Consider the following 18,501-nt stretch of genomic DNA (forward strand, 5'->3'; position numbering starts at 1 on the left):
GAGAAGCAAGGGAGAATGGGGTGGCGGCCAGCGGTAGGAGGCATAAGAGGGGAGGGGAGACGGCTGTTACATAAGTTGCTAGGGTTAGGGTTTCATATTCAATATATACTCGATGGACACAAACATATTACCATAATGGCAAGATAGGTCCCTCAAGCTCTCATTTATTTCAAAGTAGATCCAGATATTACCTTTTAGACCCCGACTCCAAACATTCTTTTCAGAATAAGTCCAATAGTTACTAAACAGCCCCTATCTTCAAAAATCTCTACAAAACTAATACATAATTTACAAAACTACCCCTTTCTTGACGAATTCTTTTCAATTAAGGTCCAGAATTCACCCTTTAGCCCTCAACTTCTAAATTTATGACAATTAGCCCCTCGAGACCATCCTTTGATATATAATTATTTATTTTTGGGCTACTATTCGTTCATTGATGAATTTATTTATTTAATAAATAAACGGGTGTTACAGTTATTCTTTAACTGACTCCTAGTTTTCTCAACCTATATATAGGGATGTTAGTTAGAAAGTAGAGTAAGCCTTTTGCGAGTTCTTACACTTAATAGTTGTAATTGAATGATATTACTCTAAGTCAAATTAGAATCTTATTTACTCTCTTATCGATCATTTCTTTCATTCAAACATGATTTCGAATATTTTGTATTGGTGAATCGATCCTATAGAATTAATTTAACTGATTTAATTAATTAAAGAGCTTAAATATTAATAAATTCCTAGATATTAACTTGAAATATTCCATAAGCTTCTAGAGCATAGGGGTGGACGGTTTTGGCTTACCCATAATAGGGTTAAGACAGGTTTGAATCATATAAGGATTAAGCTTAAGAGTTTAAATCCTTTTAGGATTCTATGTACAACCATAAATAGACTGATATGGGTAAACCCTAGAACTGCGGATTCCTCTTAGAAAATCGTCAAACCTCTCTCTCTCTCTCTCTCTCTCTCTCTACCTGAAATTTCTAACCTCTCTCCTAGGGTTAGAGAATTTCGAATAAACCCTAACCTAGGATTTTGCATTTTTGCTCTTACGTGTTTGTGGGTCTGACTATATTAGAGGAGTTCTATTTTGGATCCTACATCTATTGCAATCATTGACATGTACGTTATCCCAATCAAGCAATCAATAGGTTAGTATGTTTCTTTTTAGTTGGTTTTTAAAGTTCTTTGAGTAAAACCTAGATCTAGGGTGCATATATACTTAGGTATATCTTTTGATTGTTTCCTCTACCTTTAGATAGTGTATTGATGCTAATAAAACTCAACATTATCCCGTCGGAGAAAAGGGCTCAACGCCTTATTTGAATCATCGAAATCGTCGGAGATATGTTTGAGCAGCTTAACTTTTCAATATTTTTAAATATTAACTTTAAAAATATTTTTTAAATTAAAAATAGTTAAAACTATGTTTTTAGGTGCATTTTACCCAAATTTATATTGTTTTTGAAATAACCATTAATTTGGAGACTTTAAACTTGAATAAAGAAAAGTTCATGGCATTGATGGTGGAGCCTATGAAGGCGACTCCTCAGGAATCTCTTCATCTATGTGATGCGAACATCTAACAACCAATTTAACCCCTTTGTAATGTATCCACATATCCACACAAAAAAGAACCTTTTTCTCTTTATTCAAAGCCTATAGTTCTTGGTAGTTCGATTCTCAAATTCCATGCCGCATAATTCTTTGGAATTTTGCATTCTTAAGACATTAAGGATTCCCATTTTTCATAGCTTTTTAGGTTGTTACCATCTATTGGAAGAACAAAAGTGATATACCCACTCTCTCGAACGGCATCAAGGTCCCGCATCATATGCCACTATTGATAGTTATGATTATTTTATTCATTTACTTTGTTTTCTTGTCAAACGTGTTAATGAATAATGAGTCAAGTCATCCTTTTTTTCAACGAGAACGGAACCACACACACTAAACGTTATATGTTGTTTTTGGTAACATATGTACTACGGGTAACCCTTTCATTTGGCCTTCATAGATAAAAAGGTATAGCAAATACTTTAAAAAATAGATATTGACTTAAAAGGGTAATATATTATTGGGTTTGTACATATTTGATCACTGAGTTTTTTTTGTCTATATTTACCTCTTCAACTTGTTTAACTGTACACATTCAGTCATTATGACCGGTTACTCCAGGTTAGCCGGGAAAAATGTCTTAATAGGGTAATATATTTCTCATTTTGTACACATTTAGTCCTTAATATTTTTGTACACATTTAGTCCTTAATATTTTTTTGTTTTAAAATAACTCATTTTTGTTTTTGTACTTATTCAGTAATTATAAAAGATTTCTTTAGGTTTTTCTCACGATATCTTACGTGGGACAATTATTAATGAAGTGTGTAGGGCTATTGATGTTTATGTGTAACGTCTCATTTTCACAACAAAAAAAAAACTTAATTTTTAAATAAGGCAAAACTCTCTAATTATAAATCTATTATTAAGAAAAAAAAAACGTTTATTCCAAAATACATTGATCGAAAATCAGAGTAATATAGGAAACGCATAATCCTCAATACTGTTGATGAGTGTGTACAGTCCTATCTTCGCCTTTCCACGATCAGCGATAGAACCTGAAAACATAAACAATTGGGTAAACACAAAGTTGAACAAGTTTCCCCCAAAAATACCCGATACAACAAACGTATTATCATGCATAACGGGCCCACACTCATCAAATTGGAATACATTAGCCCAATCAGTCATCGAACAAGAATGATAACATGCAACAGATCCAATCAGTCATCAGACTGGAATACACAGGGTTTGTTGGTCTGCCTCCTTAACCCAACCGCTCTTCTCAAGCCTCTGTACCTACGGCTTACACCCGGCCCACACCAGGTATCTTAGCCTACAACATATAACACGACCACCTCAACCTATCCCACCACCATATGGCCATACCGCGTAATATGTCATGAGAAAAACTTAAAGAAATCATTTTGCAACAAAAACAAAAATGACTTATTTTGCAACAAAAAAAATATTAAGGACTAAATGTGTACAAAAATATTAAGGACTAAATATGTACAAAATGAGAAATATATTACCCTATTAAGTCATTTTTACCGGCTAACTTGAAGTAGTCGGTCATAAGGACTAAATGTGTACAGTTTAATAAGTTAAATGGGTACATATGGACGAAAAAAACTCAATGACCAAATGTGTACAAATCGAAAAATATATTACCTTTTTAAGTCATTATCCCCTTTAAGAAACAAAATCACATATTTGATCATGATTTTTAAAAATTAGCTTATCACACGTTTTCCAAAAAATTTGCCTACAGTTCACAGTTGTCTAAGGCAATCAATTAAAAGTAACACACATGTTATAGAAAAAATAAGATAATTTCTAAAATGCTCATATTCGTCAAAAAAAATAACTATAGTATTTTTCAACATTTTGACAAGAATAATTTTTTATGCTTAATTAACCAAATAAGCATAACGATATACCATCAAAATTCTTGAGTACTTAACTCTATATACACATAGCCACACAAAGGAAAATTTCTAACACATAAACATATACATATATCAAGTATGTTTTCACAAAAAGATATTAATTCTTTTACAACCACAAAAAGTCATACAAATTACCATTCAAATAACAACTTTAAAGCACATGTGAAAATAGAACAAAAAATCAAATACGTCATATATGCAAATATCAATACAGAAAGTATTAAGTAATTATCCAACAAATAATTTCTATAACCAATAAAAAATTCACATATTCAACAAATATCAATATCTAAACATGGATAATTATAGTGTAAATTTTTTTTATACTAATATTTTTTTTTGAATTAATAGCCATTTAATTATCATCGTACAACAAGTGAGATGGCAAACGGGCAACAAGTTGCGCCGCTATGCCTTTTTGTATAGCAAAACTCAATCTTTTAAAGACTATATTCATAGAACCAGGGAATTGTTAAATACTTTACCATGAAATTTATTGTTAAACACTTTAACATGAAATTTATTGTCAAATAATAAACAGTGTTTTTAGCACATAATCATTTTAGGAATTAATCAACACAAGATTTAACAAAATATTTTAAGCAATATTTACCTAATGTTCATTATAGGGTCGTAAAAACATGTCATTATAGGATCTTAAAAACAGTCGCAAGACATTTAATCAGTATTGACATAATTTTGGTACATTTTACCAAACAAAGTCAACAGTTATTGCAAGTTTAATATATAGATTACAACAAATAATGATAATTCTATATATATCCCCTTCATTACTAACTATACCCCCTTTTTAATTTTTTTTTTGTTTTTTTTTGTTTTAATCTATTATATCTTTTATTGTTTATTATTTTATTTATTTATTTATTATTATTTAAAAATATTATAAATAACAATAATTTAAATATAATAATAAAGAAAAGCTTGTTTTTATTTAACATTAGATATACTGATATTTGATTATCATTGTGTTATTTTTTTTCATTCCGATTATTTATATGTTATTTTTCGTTCGGATTATACTTTTGTTATTTTTTCCATCTGTGCTATCCTTGTATTATTATTTGTTTCGGTCAGATTATCCTTATGTTGTTTTTGTCGTTCAAACTATCTATATACAATTATATACAACGATAGTAAGAAATATGAAATAAGAATTAATATTCACTATATTTCGTTTTTCACTTATTCGAATGTTTGTCAAGTATTCGAATGTCTGTATTCCGATGACTTTATAAATTTGATCGATTGTATAAATCTTAACCGCTCTTTGTACAACAGAAAAAAAATATTATAGAAAAAATCTAATAATAATAATAATAATAATAATAATAAATTAATAAAAAAGACAACAACAAAAAAAATCAAAATCCGATGCTATTGATATTAAAGATAATTAAAAGTCTTACGAGTATAATTAGTATTCGAAATTATATATAGCAACGCCCCAAATTTAATGTTCTACGCACATAATGTATGACTTACATAACATGTCACATATTCAAGAAGACAAATTGGTTATAAAATTCATAAAAGTTTGTATTTTTTAATACAACATGGCTTATGGACTAAGAATGTTATTCGGGTCGAAACCAGACCGAACCGACCCTAACCCAAATAACCCGAAAACCAAATAATGGTAGCTGCATGAACTGAAAACCGGACCGATTAACCAATACGGGTTCGGTTCTGTATGTAACAGTCGGAATCCAGGTATTTACCTTTCTTTCCCTTAGAATGAAATTTTAGTGCATGATTGGTCCCTTCGTACGATGGGCGTACTTAGGGGTACGCTTAGCGTATTGGGGAGGGTTGATCGTGGAGGTTTACCACGTACGCAGGGCGTACCAAGGGGTACACGGGGCGTACGTGGCTGAAGACCAAAACCCTAATATTTAGATTTGTGACCTATATAAACGTCATTAAGTCATTTGGACCTTACACTAACCAACCTCCATCACTTCAAACGTCCTTAAAACCCTAAAATCCTTTGTGTGTGTGTGTGTGTGTCTTGAGCTTGTGAGTGCCTCAAACACCTCAATGATATGGTGGAGAAGGCCCGGGAACGGGAAATTGAGTTGGAGGATCGGACGAAGAGGAAGTCAGAGCAGGTTCAGGCAGCAGTGGGTCGGGCTAAGAAGCCTAAGACCTTCGATCCTCCTAGCAGGGCTATGCCCAATGTGCCAAGTGTGGCAAGCCGCATAGTGGAGCCTGTCAGGTGGCAGGCTCGACATGTTATGCTTGTGGCCAACCGGACCACATGAGCAGGGATTACCCCGATAAGGCTTGATTTGTTTTCACTGCAACCATACCGGCCATAAAAAGGCCGATTATCCGAGGTTGACGAGAGGAGCAGTGGCGACGCCTACGCCCGCCACAATGAGGATTACTGATGATCGTTCGGTCAAGGCGAAAGCTCCTACAATGAAGATCCGTGCATTTTAGTTGACTACAGAGGAGGCCCGAGCAACGCCAGACGTCATGACTGGTATGTGATCTATTCATGTATTATTTATTTGATTGTTTATGCTTATATTGTTGTGATTTTGTATAAGGACCTTTTGGGTCAATGGATTGTCGGCTCATGTTTTTTTGATTCGGGGGCTACCCAATCATTTGTATCTCTTGCACTCAGTAAGAAGTTTTGAGATGCTTGCGAATGATCGTACCGTGAGCGCTGCGAGGATATCTCGGAGTAATGTTCTGAATATGTTTGGAGAGAGGTTTCTTATTGATTTGGTTCCGATTCCTTTGAAAGGATTGAAAGTAATCATTAGGATGGACTGGTTAGGAACCAATGCGGCCATGATAGATTGCGAATGCCAGTTGGTGAGCGTTCGAACCCCAAGTACGGGAGAATTGGTTATCCGTGAAGAGAAAGCCTCGCATGGGCCAACCCTCTGTTTGACTGTGAAGGCTAGGAGACTCCTTCAGCAGGGTTGTTCTGGGTTTTTGGCTTATGTCTCGGATTAGAGGGTGGAGGCCACGTCAGAGATGAGCAGGGTACCTATTTTGCGAGATTTTCCTGATGTATGGGGTGCCTCTCGAGAGACAGTTGGAGTTCCGTATTGATTTGATGTTTGGTGCGGATCCGATAGCCAAGGTGTCGTATCGTCTAGCTCCGACTGACATGAAGGAGTTATCTACGAAACTCCAGGAGCTGCTAGATAGGGGATTTATTCATCCGAGCAGTTCCGCGTGGGGAGCACTGATCCTGTTCGTGAAAAAAAAGGATGGGTCGCACAAGATGTGTATTGATTATCGGGAACTAAACAAGCTAACGGTGAAGAAACGTTATCCGCTTCCGAGAATTGATGATTTATTTGATCAGCTTCAGGGTGCATCTTGGTTTCCCATATTGATCTTCGATCCGGGTGTCATCAGATGAGGATATACCGAAGACGGTGTTCAGAACTCGTTATGGTCATTACGAGTTTGTGGTAATGCCATTTGGGCTCACCAATGCTCCAGCAACGTTCGTGGATCTCATGAACCGGGTTTACAGGCCGACGTTGGATGAGTTTGTGATCGTTTTCCTTAATGATATCTTGGTATATTCTAAGACCAAGGAGCAGCACGAGCAACATTTGAAGGAGGTTTTGGACACCTTGAGGAGGGAGAGACTATATGCCAAGTTCTCCAAATGCAAGTTTTGGTTGCATGAGGTGCAGTTTCTAGGGCACATCATCAATCAAGATGGTATCTTGGTAGATCCGGCAAAGATTTAGCAGGGTACTATTAGAGCTTTATACAGGATTCTCCAAAGTCGTCGTGCCTTTGACCCACTTGACCAAGAAGAGTGTGAGCTTTCAGTGGGCTCCAGAACAACAATTGGCATTCGAGACTTTAAGACATAGATTATGAGAGGCCCCGATTCTGGTGCTACCTGAGGGATTGGATGATTTCGTGGTGTATTGTGAATCTTGTATTTCGGGTTTGGGAGCTATTCTGATGCAGAGGAGGATGTGATTGCTTACATCTTGAGGCAGTTAAAGCCTCATGAGGTGAATTACCCCACTCATGACTTGGAATTGGGGGCGGTGATATTTGCCCTCAAAATTTGGAGGCATTATTTATATGGGTTCCGATGCACCATTTTCACCGATCACAAAAGTTTGAAATATTTGATGGATAGGCAGAATCTGAATATGAGTCAGAGGAGATGGTTAGATGTAATAAAAGATTATGACTGAGAGATTTTGTATCATCCCGGGAAGGCCAATGTAATGGTCGATGCCTTGAGTTGCAAGGCGACAAGTGCTCCAATCCGAGATGTTTGTTTGAGGATGACGATTACCTCACCATTGATGGATCTGATCAAAGTGTTGGGTTTTCAGCATTCTAACACTCCTAAGGTGTTCATGCAACCCTAAATGCCTTGGATCTATGTTTTCACTAGTTATACATGCAAAGGTGTTTCCAAGGTATTAAGCCTATAACTAGCATACAAAGATGTAAACTACACAAGATACCAGTTCGTGTAACATACCTTTTCATATGGCTAGAAGTCTTGATGCATTTGGCCTTAAGAGCTTAGCCCCAATAGTGTGGAAGCCTCAAGTGGAATCACAACACATCAAGGACAAAGGTAGGACTTGAGAGAGAATCTCCATGCACTCTAAAACCTTCATGAACTCCAAGAACATGCACCCACACACTAGGGTTAGCAGTTTCTAGGTCATCATATATGTATTTATATGTGTTGAATTCTAAGAGTCATGGGTAAAACCCAAACCCATACCCATGGGTTTTATGATCCATGCTTCATGTGGCCCAACTCTTTATGTATCCATACATAAACTTGGTCCAACATGGATCATAAGCCCAACACATATAAATATAACTAATTAACATAATTAGTCCCCATATATATAATGAGTCTCTTTTTTTATCAAAAAATCAATTCCAAATTAATTCTTGATCAATACTAATTAAAACCATATGATTTCATATTAATATATTAGTACTTATAATATATTAATAAATCATATATAACCTTCTCTCAAGAGTCCATCCTAACAAATTGTCCTGATGATATGCAACCCAAATGGACCATGCTACTCTCGGGTCAAGTACATACCAATAATAGTTATGGGCTTAGACATCTAATCCAACACAAAGGAGCACAGGTGGAGGGTTTGAAAAAGGATAATTAGAAGACTGAGTAGATTCCAGGGTATATTCCGTTGTTTGTTCGAGACAGTCGGGGGTTATTGACTCAGTGAGGCATGGTTTGGGTTCCGACATTTGGGTGAGTGAGGCAAAAGATCTTGGATGAGGCGCATAAGTCCAAGTTTTCTATCCATCCGAGGGCCATGAAAATGTACCGAGGCCTGAGATTGAGTTATTGGTGGCATTGCTTGGAGTGGGAAGTTGTGTGGTTTGTTGAGCGGTGTTTGACCTGCAAGAAGGTCAAAGCCGAGCATGCAACATATATAGAATTTCCTTATGTTGAACCATTCCAACATAGCATTCATATATGTCTTTGACTAAACTTGATTAAAATCTAAATCTAAGATTGTAGAATTGGATTGAAGTATAAAATCTTCTCCCTTAATTATAGCAAAACAGCTTTTCAAAGCGAATTTAAACTTTTGTTTTCTATAATTAACATTGCTAACTTGCAACACGTAACATAATAATCATGCTCCCACTAACATGATAATTATAATTTAACTAGCATAACACTTTATGCTCCCACTAGCTTTGACATGTACCCAGAAATCAGCTGGACTTCTAGAAATCAATACTTTATTAACTTTTCTTACCAAAGTTCAGTTTTCTGATACGAGATGCTTTGATAAGCCTTTATCAAAATCATACACCTTTCCTTAGATAGCTCACATGTGTGTCTAAACAACTTTAGAACTATGAAAAGGGATGTCATAATCATAGTCTCAATTGTTTAGACCTTTGCCATTTCTCACAAGTCTATGCTAGTGTGCCGGTTAACCACACATGCTCCACTAATGACTTTGAGAATGCAAATATCATAATTGCTATCTACTGAAAATCTACTTAGTAAAAGAGTTTCCTCACCATCATTTTCATGAATCGGAGAGAAACCTTATGAAACTTAGATTTTCTATGGTGTAAGTGTTCATATCCATGCGAATTTGTCATAACCATAATCATACAACAAGGTTAGTGACAAAACCAAACTCAAATGGACTGAACTTGTTTAATCTGAATTTCTTGCCACCTGGAAGCACATGGCCTACCATTGCTTCCAAGTTGTTATGCAAACAATTTAGAACTCATAGAACTCACAAGCATAGTCACCTTTTAACTGGAATAGACACAAAAATAAGAATATGTCAACACGATAGGTTACAAACCTCAAGTCGTGGGCTAGTCATTAACAATACTCTTGATTAGTTCTTGAAACTATCTCAAGATCTTTTAGGACTCCCACTAATCTCTTGACATATAAGATTCTCTTGTCAAAAACCATTCCTTGACAATACAAATTATTCAAGAGTTAGTGCGGATTCTTATCAATATAAACACTTCTTCCAATTGGTCTTAGTTGGTTTTTTGTCTTATCCAAAATATCACAACTTACCAATCTCAAATGTACAAGAGTAAGAAACATGTTACTCTACATTTGATAAGTGTTATAAACCTTTCTTAAAATTATGTCACTCAAGTTACAATCTTAGAGTATTACTCTAAGACTTGTTTTGGAATGAAGTATGATTTATCTTTTGATATGACCATTTCCATAGTTCATGATTCCTCTCCTTAGCCAAACAAATGCACTAAGGTGCCTTTAGAGGATCAATTGTGATACGTTTTTTATAATCACTAAGATAATCATGAAACAAGATACTCAAGTGCTCTCCCATCTCTTCAGATTGGAGAAACTTTTATCTTTCTGCCTAATTTGATTCTTCTTATTCGTTCTGCCAATCATTGAAATCTTTCCAAAGTTTCAGAATTACACTTAAACTTGTAAGCATAACCATATTTACTAAACTTTAGTAAATCATAATGAATAACCTTATTAGCCTTTGTGGTGGACCTGACCAGTGCACAACCTAATGTACCCGATCCTTTAGTCCTTCACATGAATCATATCTAGATATGAACAAGGAATTAGTCTTAATTTACAAAAGATGAAAATTCTCATTCATCATACAATACAAGTTGCATGATTCTAAGTTTATATCCAATTAAAACTTGGGTGATGAGAATCTTTCCTTATTTGGTAAATTATGACACTCCCACAAATCAAAGAATCAAATCCATTTTCCAATATTGCTATCAACGAAATCATATAAACGCCATTTTCTCACAAATGCCATTGTAAGGATACTTAAAATAAATAAAATCAAAACTTTTCTTTTATTTTAAAACTTGCGGAAAAAACTTATCCTTACAGTGCAAATACATATGAAAACATTTTGTTATCTATTCCTAAGCAATATATCATAACTCTTAAGCAGCAGCTCAAAATTCTGATCATCGAACCATGCGATCGAAATCCATCTATTCGCGATCAGAATCAGCTTACTCTTTCTTTAAGCTTCCTTACTTTTCTTTGATTCTACAAAACATCAAAATGTAATTACATTACATCATGTATTAAGAATCTCCAAATACGAACTTAATAGAGTTAGATAGTGGACTTTACCTGAAGTAAAGTCAAACCCTTTTTGACTTTACCATCCTTATGATCTTTCAGGTAAAATGGGCAGCTTTGCAAGCAATGTCCCTTCTCTTGGCAATAGAAACATATGGACTCCTTGGAAATGGTGCACGAGACTATCTCATAATTATCCTTTCTCTTTACCATTAGGTCAAATGACTTGACCATGGCCGATCCCTTTCCATTGGGAAGAGAAAAATTTTATGGACTTTCAATGTTACCATTACCAATGTCCATGGAAGCATGGGAAGTAGATCTTCCAATCAAATTTGCTTTACCATTGCTCCAAATCATTATTGATTCAGTAGCATCGAGCAAATTTGTAAGATCATTAAGGGTCATGTCATGGTCTATCACATAGCAGTCCTTAAAGAACTCACTATATAACTTGGGAAGTGACTAAAGAACCCAGTTAACAGTCAACTTTCTTAAGACTTTGACACCCAACTCTCCTGGCTTGCCAATATGTGACTTAATCTCCAAGATGTAAGCACATATAGACTTTGCTTGCCAAATAGGGATTGAGTGACCTTGAACTTGTGGGTTAGGAAGAATTATTGGAGGATGTGGAGGAAGTGAAGTATGATGTCTAGTCCTATTAATGCACAACAAAGGGATTGATCTTTCACCTTGATTGCCATCTAGGATATCATCTTCTTTAGGAACGCCTAATCTAAAAGGATAAGGAAGACCATAGTTGTCTGAACTTAGACACCTATGAGGGAGAAATTCAAGTTTCAGTTGATTTAAGTCCTTAACATAACACCCAATACGAAATATTAAGGCTAGGACCCAACAAACTATTTTATAACTTGGAAGAGGGATTCCGTAATCCAAGCTACAAAATATTTGAAGGTAGGTAAATGAAAATTTACCAAATTCTACCATGAAACACAAAATAAATTGTTAATTTTTAATTGGATTTGAAACTCCTAGATCTTTTTGAGATTCATTGAACTTTCAATGGCATGTTTAAATCTCGATTGTGCCCTCTCAAGTTTGTGACTGGGATGTCGAGGATCATAAACAAGGTGTGAATAACCATGCAAATTGACTTGGTACCCTTAATTTTATCACCCAATCGATGTGTCGGTTAACCACACGCGCTCCACCGATCTATGATAAAACTTAACTCACCCTTTGCCACACATTGTTAGTCCCATGTTAGTGTACCGGTTAACCACACATGCTCCACTAACGACTTAACAAGGGTGCAAAGTGTAATTTTATTGGTTAGCACCATTACACTTTTTCCTAAGTAACTAAGATTGGGAATTTATAAGTGTTTAGTTACTTAGTATTTATCATTATACTTTTAATGAAGGAAGAATTCTAGTCCTTTCCTACCCGTTCGGCTAACGACCCTCCACCAGTCAAGGAAGCGGTGGGTGAGAGTGGACACCCATTAAACTGCTATTTTATAGGTAGTAACCTTATACCCCCCCCCCCCTATAGACTGTCTTCGTGAATGAGGTCTACTAACGGTAAGATTGACTTTACTCTTATACATATATATAATCATTAACTTTTAATATTATAATAGTATAAGGTTGAATTTTAAACTTTTAAAATTCTAAGGTTTAATTTGGAATTAAAGGATACATGGGAAGGTAACTTTGCAAATGCCAAAACTTGAGGGCAAGTTTTGAAACTTTTAAAAACTCTTAGATTTTCATAACTTATGAGTTTAATTAAGGTTTTTAAAAATCTTTAATGAAGATACTCTTGAACATCCAGGACAAGTTATGGAGTTCATAAAACTATTTATGACAAAAAGACTCTTCATGTTTCTTAACCTATGGTTTTAATAACTTTTTAATGAGACTTTTCATATAATTTGAGGACAAGTTACTAAAAAACACATATTATGAATAAATTTTAGATTAATTTGGATTGAAAACAACTATCACAAACATGTCTAGCAATATTCATAATTTTGATTAAACTCATATGAACAAGACAATTCAAATCAAACCATTTTCATGTAATTAGTCTAATCATTAAACTAATACAAAACATGAAACTTTTGACAATTATCTTTTGAATTGGATTGTAATTATCATTACCACATCAAAAAAAAGGTTTTATAATTCCAAAACAGTTTAAGATAATGATTCTAGACCAATTCCAGCCTTAAAACTTGAAGATATGTTGTCTGGGGGTCCAACTCGTCGAGTGCATGAACCAACTCGCCGAGTTGGATGAATTTGATCACTTTTTAGGCATGGACTCGTCGATTCCCTCAATGGACTCGGCGAGTCAGCTGTCCAGACAGCAAAATATTCGATTTTCCAGCCTTTTTTCAGCAAATTGCATCAAGTATAATTGAAAACAAGCCTAGGCTTTGATACCACTGTTGGGTTTTGAGCATTCTAACACTCCTAATGTGTTCATGCAACCCTAAATACATTGGATCTATGTTTTCATTAATTATACATGCAAATGTGTTTCCAAGATATTAAGCCTATAACTAGCATACAAAGATGTAAACTACACAAGATACCAGTTAGTGTAACATACCTTTTCAGATGGCTGGAAGTCTTGATGCATTTGGCCTTAAGAGCTTAGCCCTAATAGTGTGGAAGCCTCAAGTACCACAACACATCGAGGACAAAGCTAGGACTTGAGAGAGAATCACCATGCACTCTAAAACCTTCATGAACTCCAAGAACATGCACCCACACACTATGGTTAGCGGTTTTTAGGTCATCATATATGTATTTATATGTGTTTAATTCTAAGAGTCATGGGTAAAACCCAAACCCAAACCCATACCCATGGGTTTTATGATCCATGGTTCATGTGGCCCAACTCTTTGTGTATCCATACATAAACTTGGTCCAACATGGATCATAAGCCCAACACATATAAATATAACTAATTAACATAATTAGTCCCCATATATTTAATGAGTCTCTTTTTTTATCACAAAATCAATTCCAAATTAATTCTTGATCGATACTAATTAAAACCATATGATTTTATATTAATATATTAGTACTTATAATATATTAATAAATCATATATAACCTTCTCTAAAGAGTCCATCCTAACAAATTGTCATGATGATATGCAACCCAAATGGACCATGCTACTCTCGGGTCAAGTACATACCAATAATAGTTATGGGCTTAGATATGTAATCCAACACAAAGGAGCACATGTGGAGGGTTTAAAAAAGGAGAATTAGAAGACTGAGTGGATTCCAGGGTATATTCCATTGTTTTTTCGAGACAGTCGGGGGTTATTGACTCAGTGTGGCATGGTTTGGGTTCCAGCATTTGGGTGAGTGAGGCAAAAGATCTTGGAGGAGGCGCATAATTCCAAGTTTTCTATCCATCTGAGGGCCACGAAAATGTATCGAGACCTGAGATTAAGTTATTGGTGGCGCTGCTTGGAGTGGGAAGTTGTGTGGTTTATTGAGTGGTGTTTGACCTACAGGAAGGTCAAAGCTGAGCATCAGAGGCCTCACGGCATGGTTCAGCCGCTACCTAGCCCCATGTGGAAATGGGAGGAGATCACCATGCAGTTTATCACGAAATTGCCTAGGATGGTGCAGAGTTTTGATTCCATTTGGGTTATTCAAGACAGGTTGACCGAGAGTGCTTATTTCATTCCGATTTCCGAGAGTATATCCACCGAGAAATTAGCATATATTTATATGCGGGAGGTGGTAATCAGGCACGGGGTGCCAATATTTGTGGTCTCGGCCAGCGATGTTCGATTTACCTCCAGATTCTGGAGGAAGTTCCATAAGGATTTGGGTACTCAGTTGCACTTCAGTACTACTTACCACCCCTAGACTGATGGTCAAAGCGAGCGGACGATCCAGACGCTCTAGGATATGCTTCGGGCATATGTATTAGACTTCGGAGGGAGTTGGGATACTTATCTTCCACTAGCAGAGTTCTCATACAATAATAGTTATCATGCTAGTATTGACTGACCCCCATTTGAGATGTTGTATGGTCGGAGGTATAGGACTCCAGTTTGTTGCGGAGAGGCTGGGCATCGAGTCATGGGATGCACCGAAGTGGTGCTTAAGACCACTAAATTGATTTAGCAGGTGCGTGATAAACTGCGGATTGCGCAGAGCCGTCAAAAAATCTATGCTGACCGGCACCGATTAGATCTTGAGTTTCAGGTGGGAGATTTTGTGTTGCTGAAGGTGTCACCTTCGAAAGGTGTCATTCAGTTTTGGAAGAGGGGAAAGCTAGGGTCCCGATTTATTGGTTCATTCAGGATTTCTGCCCGAGTTGGCATGGTTGCTTATTGGTTGGATCTTTCGGATGAGCTGATTCAGATCCATAACACCTTCCATGTGTCTCACCTTCAAAAGTGTGTATTAGATGAGGCAATAGTCATTTCATTAGATGATAATCAGGTGAATGAGAACCTAAACTATGTTGAGAAACCACTTGCAGTTCTGGATAGAAACACTAAAGCTCCTCGAAATAAAGAGGAGAAGCTAGTGAAGGTGCAATGGCAGCACCGAAGAGACTCATGGACCTGGGAGCCGGAGGACGAGATGAGAAAGCATTATCCAGATCTTTTCGCATCAGTAGAATTTGAGGACGAAGTATAATTCAAGTGGGGGAGATTTGTAGCGATCAGAATCTAGGTATTTACCTTTCTTTCCCTTAGAATGAAACTTTAGTGCATGATTGGTCCCTTCGTACGTTGGGCGTACTTAGGGGTACACTTAGCGTACTGGGGAGGGTTGATCGCGGAGGTGTACCACGTACATGGGTGTAACATCCGGATTCCTAGGTATATTATTCTATTCTTTTATTTTTGGAGGATGTGAAGGGACTCGGCGAGTTGGTGCTTAGACTCGCCGAGTAGGGTCGCAGATTCTTATCCAGGTTCATGGCTGGACTCGGCGAGTCCATGCTGTTTAATGAAACCCTAATTTCCTGGGTTTGGGACCTATTTAAAGGCCCTTAGGGCTGTCATTTGCGGCTACCAAACCCCTAAGGGAAACCCTAAAGGAGCTAGAGCATTTGTGAGAGGATAGGAGCCATTTCTTGATCCTTGTGGTTGATTCTTGCAAGAAGGAGGTGTTTCCAGCTTAAAGGAGACCAAGGAGGTTGTGCATCTGTGTATTTCGAGCAAGAGACTTCATCTTTGAGGTATTATATCGCCCCTTTATCTGTTTTGTTGAAGGAATCCATAGATGTAGAGTTTTATGACCTCTATTGGAAAAAATTGTGAGGATATGGCCCCTATTCACTTTGAGACTTCAGATCTGGACCCATAGTGGTCTAAAGAGCTTACCTCAGGTTGCTTTATGTTGAGCTTTGGAGGTGTTGAGCTAAGGATGTTACTTTTGGGGCTAAATAACCAAGTGAAGCCTCCTACGTCCCATGAGTGTCAAGATTCGAACTTTACATGTTTATTAGGCTTGGGAAGGTTAGATCTATGGATCTAAGGAACAGATCTGACCTCAGGAGGCCATTTGAGTTTGTGCATGGCATGAACTCGTCGAGTCCAAGGGTAGACTCGGCGGGTAGGGTTAGGGTTTCCCGTAAATCACTCAGTGAGTGGACTTGCTGAGTTGGGGGAATAACTTAGTGAGTCAGAGGGGGATTAGAGGACTGGAGTTCAAAGCAGAACTCGTCGAGTTGATCTTGAGACTCGGCGAGTTGAGTCGGGGTGGCCCCGCGATTCATGCCAGGTGTAACTAGTTGAGCAAGGGGAGAGACTCGACGTGCCAAGCAAGACTAGAGAGTTAGTGGACACGTATAGACTCGCTGAGTCACCCAAGTGCACTCGACGAGTCGAGTCAAAGTTGACCGTTGACTTTTGTTGACTTTTAGGGTTTGGTCAACAATGGGGCCTTTGAGCCAAGAGAGGGGTAAAATGGTCTTTCACCCTTCTTAGGGTGCCACGAGAGGGTTGAGTCCAGTCCTGAGAGTTGTATTTATGAGTGTATTTACTTTATGTGATTAGGCGAAGGCTAGATCGTATTTCTACCGAGTCAAAGATTTACCGAGACATCTGAGGTGAGTCTTCTCACTATAATTTACCTAGAGTGGTAACAGAGTTATGCGACAGTATATTTTAGAGTTATGTGCTAGTGTATTTGTATGCTATTTATGTGTTGAGATTTATTGTGATATGTGATATGCATGATTCAGAGTTTTAGAGTTAGGACCAGTGGGTCCATAGAGTTAGGACCTTTGGGTCCATAGTGTTAGGGCCAGAGGGCCCACAGAGAGTTGGGACTGGAGGGTCCCACTGGGACACACTGACTAGAGGGTCAGCAAAGTTATAGCCTTGAGTGGCTAATATGTGTTAGAGGGGTATTTTAGGGAACTCACTAAGCATTTATGCTTATAGTGTTATGTGTTATGTGTCTTAGGTACCAGCGATGATCGCGGGAAGGCGCCGACATGATCTGTACACACACCCGCGGAGTTTATTATGTTTTGATCTTGGGATTTGTAATGAGATAATGTTGATATAATGTTTTTCTTGAAAGTGATTATGAATGAATTTAAATCGTTTAAAAAAGCGAAAAATTGTCTTAATTTTTATGGTGTTACGAGTTGGTATCAAAGCCTTGGTTTGAGGGATTCAGATGCAGCTTCGGGCGTATCTGAACTCAAACTGAGGATTTGAGGAAAATTTGATAATACAAATTTTTTTAAAGAGTAAAAAGAGTTTTGAGGCAAACAGAGCAGAGCCGTGTGTACGATCAGCCGGCGCCCGAATGGTGATTTCCCAAAATACCCTCGCAATAAGTGTTATAAGATATGTTATGCTACACTATATGATGAGTTATGTTATGCATGCTAGAGTAGACTAGGTATTCTTATTAGGACTAGAGTGGCCTGATATGTGATGCCTTAGTCTAGGAGTTTGCTGCTAGAGATGCTTGAGAATGTTTAGATAGCAGCAAGGAGCTTATGAGAGGTCTGCTAGTGAGTAGCATATGATTACAAACAATAGAGTACTTGGGATTTGGGACTCTGGGAGGAGGACTTGGGATGAATGCTGATGCGGTGTGGACGGTAGTATTGGGCCCGTACTACTGAAGACATCAGATCAGTGTGCAGTCCATGTAAGAATCCTCAGGGTACTAAAGAACAAGTAGGGTGGAGTTATCGAGCGTGAGTATGCTCGAGCGAGTCCCTAATATTCCTTATGTTGTATTTCAGAAAGAGATCATGGTAGGGACACGCCACACACCAGAGACCAGCATTAAGAATGACGAGGAGATCCGTAGGATCATCCATGAGGAGGTGGCTGCGGCCATCAGGGCGGAGATACCAGAGATGTTCAGGTCTATCAAGACCACACTGATAGAGACATTTG

Source organism: Lactuca sativa, chromosome 9 (genome assembly GCF_002870075.4).
Source record: "Lactuca sativa cultivar Salinas chromosome 9, Lsat_Salinas_v11, whole genome shotgun sequence".
NCBI classification, from domain to species: domain Eukaryota; kingdom Viridiplantae; phylum Streptophyta; class Magnoliopsida; order Asterales; family Asteraceae; genus Lactuca; species Lactuca sativa.